Source organism: Mustelus asterias, chromosome 22, assembly GCF_964213995.1.
Source record: "Mustelus asterias chromosome 22, sMusAst1.hap1.1, whole genome shotgun sequence".
Taxonomy (NCBI): Eukaryota; Metazoa; Chordata; class Chondrichthyes; order Carcharhiniformes; family Triakidae; genus Mustelus; species Mustelus asterias.
In genome coordinates this window covers 383,606-395,823 of record NC_135822.1, presented here as the reverse complement: position 1 = coordinate 395,823, position 12,218 = coordinate 383,606, and the positions used below count along the sequence as shown (strand labels likewise).

The 12,218-nt window shown below is 55.0% G+C and overlaps 1 protein-coding gene across 1 annotated transcript in view; it reads right to left on the bottom strand.

Moving 5' to 3' along the window:
- The window catches only part of vwa5b1 (von Willebrand factor A domain containing 5B1), a 264,352-nt gene that overhangs the window by 126,440 nt on the left and 125,694 nt on the right, over positions 1–12,218 (bottom strand). The window lies entirely within an intron of this gene.

Genomic DNA, 12,218 nt, shown 5'->3' with positions numbered 1-12,218 from the left:
ATCTGACTGTATTATGGTCATTATCTCTACCATGCTCCCCACTGCTACTTCCTCTACTTACCCAGCTTCATTTCCTGAGAGTAAATGTAGATTTTTGCTCCTAACTTGTTGGGAACTTTACACTCTGGCTGAAAATCACTGGAGAGAAAAATCTACCAGAGCCAAAAACTCATTCAGTGAACTCTTCATTTCTTTACCTTTCTTGAACTTCAATTTGTCTAAGAAAGTAACTATCTGCAGCATAACTTGTAAACTTTGCTGTGTAAATATGCGTGCATTGTGAAGTTTAAGACATGAGTTTACCTTTTTAAATATTTCACAATCTTTACCTGGTGGGATTTTAACTCAATGAAAATGAACCGCTTTTTTTTAAGTCTGAAGAAAGTCTGTCAGCTTTAATTCTTTGCAATCAGTAAGTGTTTAAACCCAAGGCCCGATTATACCAACAATTTGCGTCCGTTTTCAGGTGAGAAATCATGGTAAAGTCGGGTGTGAGGCCTTTATCGTGATCTGCCCGCCCAACTCTATCAGCATTTCCCCCTTTACCACCGCGTTTACCAATCCGGAACCGCGCTTTTAGCGACCTGCTGAATAAAAGTCTGAAGCCGACGCTTCCTCAGTGAGGGTTGGCGAGGAGGTAGGTGCATGGCATCCGAAAGCTCTCCGCTACTCATGAGTGTCCTGTTGTTGCGGCCATTTTGCTGTCCCGGGTCGGTGGCGGCTCTGCGAGTGTGTGGGGGGGAGGGGGGGCTGTTGCTGTGCACGATCTCCAATGTTTGTCTGGCAGCACGGACCCGGGTCTCAGCACTGACCTCGGGTCCTGCAGTGCTGCTGGATCCCAGCACCGCAGCTCACTTCAGGCTGAAGGATGTGCACAAAGCCCTTGCAGATAGCACTGCTGCAGCCCCCCAACTTTACCAGGGGCTGTGACTGTGTGGAGCATGTGGCTGGGGGGATTGGGGGGCATGGGGGGGGGCTGTGACTGTGTGGAGCATGTGGCTGGGGGGATTGGGAGGCATGGGGGGGCTGTGACTGTGTGGAGCATGTGGCTGGGGGGATTGGGGGGCATGGGGGGGCTGTGACTGCGTGGAGCATGTGGCTGGGGGGATTGGGGGGGCATGGGGGGGCTGTGATTGTCGATGTGCTAGGGGAAAGCAGAGTTGCATGACTCCACCTCCCCCCAATCCACCTCCCCCCCCCTCCCCCCCCCGCCCTCCCCCCTCTCCTCCCCCACCTTTCAGAGTGACGAGATGGCTTTTGCAATGCTACCAATCGATCTTGCTGTTCTTCTGGTTGCCGCTGGAGTTGAGGAGGAGGACATGGGGGAGGAACTGCGGGCCCAGGAGGCCCGGGCCGTACCACTTACAGGACCGGAGGGAGACGACCATCAGAGGCAGGTGGTGGCCGCCATTCACCCAGAGCGGGGGCTGCGGAGAAGGAGGGAGCAGAGACCCCGGCAGTTCCGTGCACGAGTGCCCTTCGAGGAGATGTCGGACACCGTGTGCCGCCGACGTCTCCGACTCCGAAAGGATACCGTGCGACACCTGTGCGACCTGTTGCAGGACCTGGCGCCGAGGGGCTGTCAGATTGACGGCTGTTCTGAATTTCTATGTGACTGGCACCTCCCAGAGCCCGAGCGGAGATGTCTGTGGCATCTCCCAGTCTTCAGTCCTCACCCTGTGTCAAGCAGGTCACTGAAGCCCTGTCTGCCCGGGCTGGGCAGGACATCAAATTCAACCTGGACCCGGCCCATCAGGAAGCCGGGCTGCGGGTTCGTTGCAATTGCGGGGATGCCGAATGTGCAGGGGGCGGTCGACTGCACCCATGTCGCCCTCAGGGCCCCCCTACAGAATCCACGACAATTTGTCAATAGGAAGGGGATCCACTCCCTGAATGTACAAATCGTGTGTGACCACAATATGACATCATGCCCGTCTGCGCCAGACACCCAGGCAGCGTGCACGACAGCTTCATTCTGAGGAGGTCGGACATCCCGCAAGCATTTGATGAGGAGCCCAGGCTGCGGGGGTGGCTCCTGGGTGATATGGGTTACCCGCTTCGGACATGGCTGATGATGCCTGTGCGGAGGCCTGTGACTGAGGCGGAGACCCGTTATAATGAGGCCCATGTAGCCACCCACGCGACAGTGGAGAGGTGCATTAGGCACCTCAAGATGCGGTTCTGGTGCCTGGACCGATCCGGAGGGGCCCTCCAGTACAGCACCCTGATCTCCTCCCGCATAGTGGTGGTTTTCTGTGCCTTGCACAATCTGGCTCAGCAGCAAGGTGACCTCTTGGAGGAGAAAGAGGATGTGGAGGATGACCAGCCGGACGGCACTGGAGAGGATGACCAGCAGGAGGAGGAGGGGGAAGGGAAAGAGGAGGAAGAGGAGGATGAGAGCACCTTGGAACACCTGCCAGATGGTACAGGGCTGGCATCTCAGCTGAGGCATGCGAGGGTGGCTAGGGAGGCTCTGATAATCAGGCGGTTCAGTCGCTAGGGGATGGTGATTGTGGGTTCCATTCCCCACCCCCCCTCCACCCCCAAAAAATGCCTTCCATTTACCCTGCACATTGTCACAGCAGAGTGCTGGGCCTGGGTACTCTGTGCTTGCGATATTTTTTCCAGGCGGGAGGGTGGTGACGACGCGCTCAGCACCATTCTGATGATGCCCTGGTGCAAACCAGTCTGACTGCTGCCTGAGATCCACATGCACGCTGGCACCTGGGCCCACGCCTGTCTAGTGGGTAAGGGATCCCAAACCCCCAGACAGGGCCCTGGGGCGGGTGGGTTGGGGGACGGGAGGTCATCGCTCGTGGGGTCTGAGAGACCAATAGCTTCCTTTTCTCAGTGACACCGCATTGAGGGGCCGCCCCAACTGATCTCACCATGAGGCATCCATCGGGTGATCGTCAATGGGGCAGGAATCCTATTCGAAACAACCTCTTCACAGGTGGTTGTGGAGAAGAAACATTTATTTACAGTAAAGCTGTTCAGATAAGCTGGTGAAACACAGAAACTTGTGACAAGAAAACACTGAGGTGCCGACAGTCCTTTCTAACCAGTGCAGCCCGTCACCCCCGTGCCATCTCAGAGCAACTATCATAGAATCATAGAAACCCTACAGTGCAGAAGGAGGCCATTCGGCCCATCGAGTCTGCACCGACCACAATCCCACCCAGGCCCTACCCCCACATAATTTACCCGCTAATCCCTCTAACCTACGCATCCCAGGACTCTAAGGGGCAATTTTTTTAACCTGGCCAATCAACTTAACCCGCACATCTTTGGACTGTGGGAGGAAACCGGAGCACCCGGAGGAAACCCACGCAGACACGAGGAGAATGTGCAAACTCCACACAGACAGTGACCCAAGCCGGGAATCGAACCCGGGACCCTGGAGCTGTGAAGCAGCAGTGCTAACCACTGTGCTACCGTGCCGCCCTTGTGCTACCGTGCCGCCTCCCTCACCTTCCGCTGCCTCACACTGCGCCTCAGTGACTCCCCAGAATGTACATCGGAGGTGGAGGGGGCCAGCTGCCGACCTCGCCCCGTGGCCTGTGATGCACGTGGCGGGCGTCCTCTGGAGGCCCTGGACCTTGAGGGGCCCTGGCCGGCTTCCAGGTGTCTGGGATGTTTCTATGACACCCTCTTCATCCCGCTGCCCCTGAGATGCCCCAGTGTCAGGAAGGGGGAGTCGGAAGGTGTTGCCATAGCCACAGTCTCCTGGCTGGAAGGCCCCGGCGTGGCCTCGCGCCCTTCCTCCTCCCTTGAGGTCCCTTTTGGCCCCTGGGTCACTCCATGGGACACTGGTGCTTCTGCAGTGAGCTCCAGAAGCTCCGGCGTCACCTGGCACTGCCAGTCCTGGAGGACCACCTGCGTCCTACCCATGGTGGTCGACCCTTCCGCGATGGCCACTTGAGTCGTGGGCCATCTCTCAATGGCCGCAGCAACTGCCCTCTGAGACTGGGCCACATTCTCAAGGGTTGCTGCCATTGCCCGCTTTGTCTCAGTGCTGTCCCTCTGGGTCTCCTGCAAGCTCTCGAGCCTCTCAGCCATGGGCCGCAGAATCTCAAGAAGCCTGCTCAGTCCCTCCGCTGTGGCCTGCTGTGACTCAGCCATTGCTTGGAGCCTGCCACCCATGGTGAGGATCCCCTGCCCCAGGCTTTCCACTGCAGATGCCACCCTTGCAGTGTTGGCATTGGAAGCACGCATGACAGGCAATAGCTGGTCCACCTGAAAGCCTTGGGACTTCTCCCAGCAGCCTCGCAGTTGGTCCAGTGTGGCCGTCAGCCCCTCCTGCATTCGCTGGCTCTGTTGCTGCATCTCCAGCAGCTGAGGGAGACGTGATCTCAGAGGCCCAGCATGTAGCCTGGGGCCAGCTGTGTCCTCACCTCCAGCAGGCCCCCGCATGCCAGAGGCCTCGGACGTTTCCTCCTCCACCCGATGTACATCAGCAGATGGGTCGTGCTCACCAGATTGTGACCCAGAAGCCTCAACACTAACCGGACCCACTGACGTGTCTGTTTCTGCGATGGTGATTTGTGAGGTAGAAGCTGACGGATAAACGGTGCCACCCTCGGAGGTCCCTTCACCCATATCCTCCGAGGACTCGTCCGAGCTATCGTTCCCAGGATGGATGGGAGCTGTAGCCGGGGCTTGCGGTCCAGAAGACCTGGGGCGTCAGGATCTGTCCCTGAAACACAGGACACAAGGTGCAAGGGAGGGAGAGGAATCCGGGAGGCCAAACACATGAATCACATGGCTCCCTTGAACATAGAACACTGAACGCAGACAATTACATCACAGGGACAGGCCCTTCGGACATCCAACCCTGTAGTGACCAGTCTGCCCATCTGATTTGTTTGCCCCCATATGCCTCTGTTCCCATCCCATTCAGATAGCTGTAGAAATGCCCCTTAAATGTCCCTATAGTTTCCGCTTCCACGACCTCCCCGGGCAGTGAGTTCCAGGCACCCACTATCCTCTCTATGCAAATAAAATGCCTCATACACCTCCTTTACACCTTGCCCCTTGCACCCGAAACCCATGCCCCCAAGAAGTTGCCTCAAAGTGAGTGTAGGAATGACAGGTGCTCACGTCTGGATGGCAGACCGACCATGCTGTCACTGACAGCCCGCGTCTCCCCTTCTCTGGGGAGCTCCAGTGCCCGCTCCTCGAATGGGGTGAGGACCTGGAGGTCTGGCTCACCACCCCCTGTCTTCGCCCTCTCCCGAGTGTTGTGCTCGGTCTTCCTCTGTGAAGACAGAAGGAACCATGAAATAAATGGTGGTGTGACTCATGCAGAGAATCAGGTGGTGACCCTTAGAGGGCAAACACAGTGGGGCTCATTGGGGGGAAAGGAAGGAGGTGCTTGGGGGTCAGGAGCTGGGAGCATGCAGGGTGCTGGGAATAGGAGGATCTGGGGGAGATATGGGGGAGCATGCTGAATGGGGTTCAGCACTCACCCTTGCTGCACAGATGAGGTGACTGATTTTTTTTCGGAACTGCCTCACGGTTCGGGGTGCCAGTGCCCTGGCACTGACCGAGGTGGCAACTGCCTCCCAGGCCGCATGGCCATCAGCCCCCCTGGATCTGCGCCCTCCTGGGAGGAAGAGCGTGGCCCGCCTCGCCTCTGCTGCATCCAGCAGCCTCCCCAAGTCATCCTCAGAAAATCGGGGGGCTGGTGGTGCGCACATTGTCCTGTACTGCCTGCCCGTCCATTCTGGAGTTTCTTATGGAGCTGCCCTTCGTTCGGGCAGATCAGCTGCAGGCAGTTTGACAGAGCATTCCAGCAAGTTCCATGCAGTTTGCTTGTTAGCTTTGAGGGGAAGGCAAGTGAGCACTTGCAGGTGTGCAGCTGGGGAGGGGGGGGGGGGGGGGGTGCTGGGGAGGGGGGGGGGTGGGGGGGGCGGTGGCAGCGGTGGTGGATGAGTTCCTCAATGATTAGAGACAGGGGAGAGAGAGGGGGGTTGTCACACAGCCTTGGGATGGGGCCTTGTGCGGGATTATCCGGCCCGGCAGTGATGTGACAGCCGCGCTTTTTTGATGTTTTTTCCAACTGCGCATGCGCGGTTCAGAGCTCCGATCGTTCCGGCAGCGCCAAGCCCCGCCCACAGCGCGAATGGGACTGGAGATGGCTGAGAGCGTATGGGGGCGCCTGAAAGCGGATTTCTGAGTCGGATCTGTACTACGTCCAGATTCGGCACTTGGAATGAAAATGGTAAAATCGGGCCCCCAGACTTTGAGTGATATTATGGAGGAGTTATTTCACTCCACTTTTACATGGCTGTAACAGGATGTGTTCTTTTCTTTCCCACCCCCAGACCAACCCATCCTGGGGGCGAGGAGTGGGCAGGTTATCTACAAACTTAGCCAAGATTTCCAATCCTGGTCACTGTCCAGTGATCATTCTCGATAAGTAATCATAATAATATTTCTAAACTAAAATTGTTTTAGAAATCCTGGTGGATCAGGAATCCACTTCCCAGTTCGATATTGTTGAGAAGACAAAAAGCAACGTGAGTTTGATGGTCACTGTGGTGAACCATCGTTGGTTACCACTGTGGGGTTATTCTAATGTTGCTGTTGGGCTAGGGTGTTGACACTGTGGGGTTGTTATAATGTTGTTGTTGGGCTAGGGTGTTTACACTGTGGGATTAATATACCTGTGGTGGATGCTGTTGTGGCACATCCCAGTCGGGCCCCGCCTCCTGGGAGAGGTATAAGACCCTCTACTCAGGCGGGACCCCTCCAGTCTGGAATGGTGTACTCGTGTTTAAATAGTTCCATTGTTAGACAATAAAAGCCTTCAATTACTGAAGCCTTGTGTCTCGTGCTCGATTGTCGCGCATCAATTTTATTGTCTAACACGAAACTCTCGACAGAAAGGAGAGTATGGAACAAATGCTAAAGCCAGAGCGTCTGACGCTGGATCCACGTGCGGTCGGCGCCTCTAACACCTTCGACCACTGGCTGAAGTGTTTCGAGGACTACCTGGCAGCCTCTGCAGCAGTCACTACGGATAACGACAGACTCCAGGTCCTCCATGCGAGGGTAAGCGACACTGTCTACCTCGCGATTCGTGCGGCCACCACTTACCCGAGGGCCCTCGAGCTTTTGAAAAAGCGATACACGAGACCTCCCAACGAGATCCACGCTCGTTACCTCCTCGCTACACGACGTCGGCAGTCGGGCGAAACCATGGAGGATTACGCCAATGAGCTCTTGCAGCTTGCCAGGGGCTGCGACTGCAAAGCTGTGTCGGCTGAGCAGTACATGTACGACCTCGCCCGAGATGCGTTTGTGGCAGGGGTAGGGTCTTCGTACATCCGGCTCAAGCTGTTGGAGAAGGGAAATCTCAACCTGACCCAAGCTATGGAGATGGCTGAAATGCTGGAGGCGGCGTTGAAAGGCTTGGCCCTGTATCCGGAGGACCACGTGGAGACAACGTGGCAGGAGCAGTCACAAATCCCTCCTCGCCCCATGGGCTCGCGCTCCCATATCGACCCGACAACGGCGGCAGCCCCAGGCGGCCCGCGGTGCTATTTTTGCGGAGGAGCCAAGCATCCACGGCAACAGTGTCCTGCTAAAACGGTGGTCTGCAATCGATGCGGTAAAAAGGGGCACTACGCGAAAGTCTGCAGATCGAAGCCCAAGAACGGCAGTGCAGCCTGTGACCCTCCAGAACGGAGATCATCTCCATCAGCGTCGCAGTACCCACGAGGTCCGTCCACGTGCGAGCCCAGGACGACGCCATTGTGGCTGGCGGAGGAGGAGGATGACCACCAGGAGTCGCTACGCTTGGCGCCCTCAACCATGTGCGATTCATGGGGGCGGCCATCTTGGTCGACGACGACCAGGAGCGACCAGCAGGGGTCCTCAGCATCAACCTCGGCTGCCTGCAGTGACGTCCAAGGGCCAACGGTGGCGTCGATCACCCTGGACCAGGCTAAGCACCACAGGCTTGACTGTTCAATGATGAACATTAAGGTAAACGGTCGTACTGTGTATTGTCTGTTTGACAGCGGGAGCACTGAGAGTTTTATTCACCCTGACACTGCAAAGAGGTGTGGACTCCGGGTTCTACCTGCCAAACAGACAATTTCTATGGCATCACGGTCCCGGTCTGTACCGATCCAAGGACGTTGTGTGGTAACTCTGGAAGTGCAGGGCACAATTTACGAGCGATACAGGCTCCTTGTGTTGCCGCATCTTTGCGCGCCAATTCTCCTCGGACTAAACTTTATGGTCCACATGAAGAGTGTGATCCTACAGTACGGTGGGCCACTCCCTTCGCTGACAGTAGGGAATCAGCCGCAGCCTCCAAATCGTCCAAAGCGCCCCGCATGCAATCTTTCCACACTAAAGATCACCACACCCTCTTTACTTAAGAATCTGGTACCAGGCTGCAAGCCCATCGCTACTAAAAGTAGGCGTTACAGTGCTGAAGACCGGATCTTCATCAGATCTGAGGTTCAGCGGCTCCTCAAAGAAGGGATCATACAGTCCAGCGTTAGTCCGTGGAGAGCACAGGTCGTGGTGGTTAAGAGCGGGAACAAACCCCGGATGGTCATCGACTACAGTCAGACCATTAATCGATATACGCAGCTGGATGCGTATCCTCTCCCACGCATATCTGATATGGTCAATCAGATTGCGCAGTACCGGGTGTTCTCCACCATAGACCTTAAGTCCGCCTACCACCAACTCCCCATCCGCCCAGAGGACCGACAATTCATGGCTTTTGAGGCGGATGGTCGTCTGTATCAGTTTCTTAGGGTTCCATTTGGTGTCACCAATGGGGTCTCGGTCTTCCAGCGTGCTATGGACCGAATGGTGGACCAGAACGGGTTGCGGGCTACCTTCCCGTACCTGGATAATGTCACCATCTGCGGCCATGACCAGCAGGACCATGACACAAACCTCCAGAACCTTTTGCGCACTGCGTCTCGCCTGAATCTGACCTTCAACAGGGAGAAGTGTGTATTCCGTACGCGCAGGTTAGCCATCCTGGGATACGTGGTGGAAAACGGGGTCATTGGCCCTGATCCAGACCGTATGCGCCCCCTTACTGAACTTCCCTTGCCCGCTAGCGCAAAAGCACTGAGGAGATGCCTCGGCTTCTTCTCCTATTATGCGCAGTGGGTCCCCAACTACGCGGACAAAGCCCGTCCGCTTATCAAGTCCACGACTTTTCCACTCACGCCAGAGGCCCAATTGGCCTTCAAGGCATTGAAAAGCGACATTGCGAAAGCCACGATGCACGCGGTGGATGAATCCATCCCTTTTCAGGTGGAAAGTGATGCATCTGATTTCGCCCTGGCCGCCACACTAAACCAGGCAGGCCCGTCGCGTTTTTTTCCCGCACCCTTCAAGGTCCCGAAATTCGGCATTCAGCGGTGGAGAAGGAGGCCCAGGCTATTGTGGAGGCCGTCAGACACTGGCGCCATTACCTGGCGGGGAAGCGGTTCACCCTGATCACGGACCAGCGATCCGTGGCGTTTATGTTCAATAATACGCAGAGGGGCAAGATCAAGAATGACAAGATCTTGCGGTGGAGAATTGAGCTCTCCACCTATAATTACGATATTATGTATCGTCCAGGGAAACTCAATGAGCCCTCGGATGCCCTCTCGCGCGGAACATGCGCTACCATGCAGGAGGACCGCTTGAACGCCCTCCATAATGACCTGTGCCATCCTGGGGTCACTCGGCTCTACCACTTCATCAAAGCCCGCAACCTGCCCTACTCGGTGGAGGATGTCAGGTCAGTAACAAGAAGCTGTCGGATTTGCGCGGAATGCAAACCGCACTTTTACCGACCTGACCGGGCACAATTGGTCAAGGCCACTCGCCCCTTCGAGAGGCTGAGTGTGGATTTTAAGGGCCCCCTTCCCTCAACAGACCGGAACGTGTACTTTCTTAACATCATAGATGAGTACTCCCAGTTCCCGTTTGTTGTCCCCTGTGCGGACACGTCGACTGCCACGGTGATCAAGGCATTCCGTGATCTTTTTACCCTGTTCGGGTACCCCTGCTATATACATAGCGACAGGGGCTCGTCGTTCATGAGTAACGACTTGAGGCAATTCCTGCTCTCATACGGGATTGCCTCTAGTAGAACCACGAGTTACAACCCTAGGAGCAACGGACAGGTGGAGAGAGAGAATGCTACAGTCTGGAAGGCTGTCCTATTGGCGCTGAAGTCCAAAGGCCTTCCAGTCTCCCATTGGCAGGAGGTCCTCCCAAATGCGCTTCACTCCATTCGCTCCCTCCTGTGTACGGCAACCAATGCTACTCCCCATGAGAGGATGTTCTCATTCCCTCGGAAGTCGTCCTCGGGGATATCTTTACCAGCCTGGTTGACGTACCCAGGACCCGTCCTTCTGCGGCGACATGTAAGGGCCCGCAAGTCCGACCCCTTGGTCGAACCGGTCCACCTCCTCCACGCCAACCCTCAGTATGCCTATGTGGCATATCCTGACGGGCGAGAGGACACAGTCTCGATCCGAGACCTGGCGCCCGCAGGGGACGTAGCAACTCCTGTCGCTCCCATACCCCCAGTCACGAATCCCCTATCGCTTATTTCTCCCCCGGACGTGGCGCGGTCAGCACCGGGACCAGTGCATAACAGTTATACTCCCATGTACAGCTTGCCTGAGACTCGGAGATCGGCGCCACTGCAGAAGGTACCGGGATCCCCTGCACCACCGCTTCACCAGGGTCAACCGGCCCGTGAGTCCTCGAGGGGACAGCCGGACGCTGTTTTGGAGAGAACGCCACCGCAAGCACCTGCTCCGGTGTCACAACCGGTATTGAGGAGGTCACAACGACGGTGCGGTCCTCCAGACCGTCTGGACTTGTAGATTTTTTTTGTATATATGTAGTCTGTTTTCGCACCCCGCCGGCCTTTGTTTTCAAAGGAGGGGTGAATGTGGTGAACCATCGTTGGTTACCACTGTGGGGTTATTCTAATGTTGCTGTTGGGTTAGGGTGTTGACACTGTGGGGTTGTTATAATGTTGTTGTTGGGCTAGGGTGTTTACACTGTGGGATTAATATACCTGTGGTGGATGCTGTTATGGCACATCCCAGTCGGGCCCCGCCTCCTGGGAGAGGTATAAGACCCTCTGCTCAGGCGGGACCCCTCCAGTCTGGAATGGTGTACTCGTGTTTAAATAGTTCCATTGTTAGACAATAAAAGCCTTCAATTACTGAAGCCTTGTGTCTCGTGCTCGATTGTCGCGCATCAGTCACCTCAATTAAATATTCTTCAGCCTCAGAATCAGACAATTAAATTGGTCATTGAATGGGATACATGGTTCTGAACTTTGTTATAATCTCCCAGTAAATATATTTTCCTGCTTTGATCATAGCTGTAGGCGTTATCCCTCTGGCAGCTCACTCAGCTAACTCCTTTTGTCTGTGCTGGGGAATATTTGGAAGGCATGATGACTGACACTAATCTTGGCTTCATTCTCTAACCCGATTTCTAGGGCGAGTTACATTTCAGCAATCAGGAGCAGGAGCCTTTCCTGGACTTTCCTCGTTTTATCAATTCAGGCCAAATGTAACATTACAATAAGATCAGTTTTCCCTGTACAAACCAAAACACAAACTGGGATGTTCCGGGTTCTGGCCTTTCTGGTTCAGTCTCAGGCTGGCAAATGTAATTGCTAAGTGACCCATCACTGGTTGATTCCTCGGCCAAAATAATGTTTTGGGAATCCCCCAGTAAGTTGCTGCTGCTAACATGTATCCAACGTCCAGCCAGTCAGCAGCGTAAATATCTGCTCAGATTTTTACAATAGTTCTTGCTTAGAAATTTTAAACTCTCTTTTTATACAAAGATTGCACTAGCTTCAAAAATACCCTGAATGGAATAAAATCTTGTTCTGTTTCACGCGGACTTGGCGGACGGAATATAATGTCGGAAAATGTGAAGTGATGCACTTTGGTAGGAAGAATAAAGGAGCAGAATATTATTTAAATGGAGAAAGGCTGCAGAAAGCTGCAGCAACGAGGAGTTTAGGGATCCTCGTACATAAAATCACAAACAGCTCGCATGAAACTTCAGCAGGTAATAGGGAAGGCAAATGGAAGGTTGACCTTTATTTCAAAGGGATTGGAGTATAAAAATAGGAGGCAATCCAGAGAAGGTTCAGTTGGTTGATCCCAGATATGGAGGGATTTTCTTATGAGGACAGGTCGAGTAGG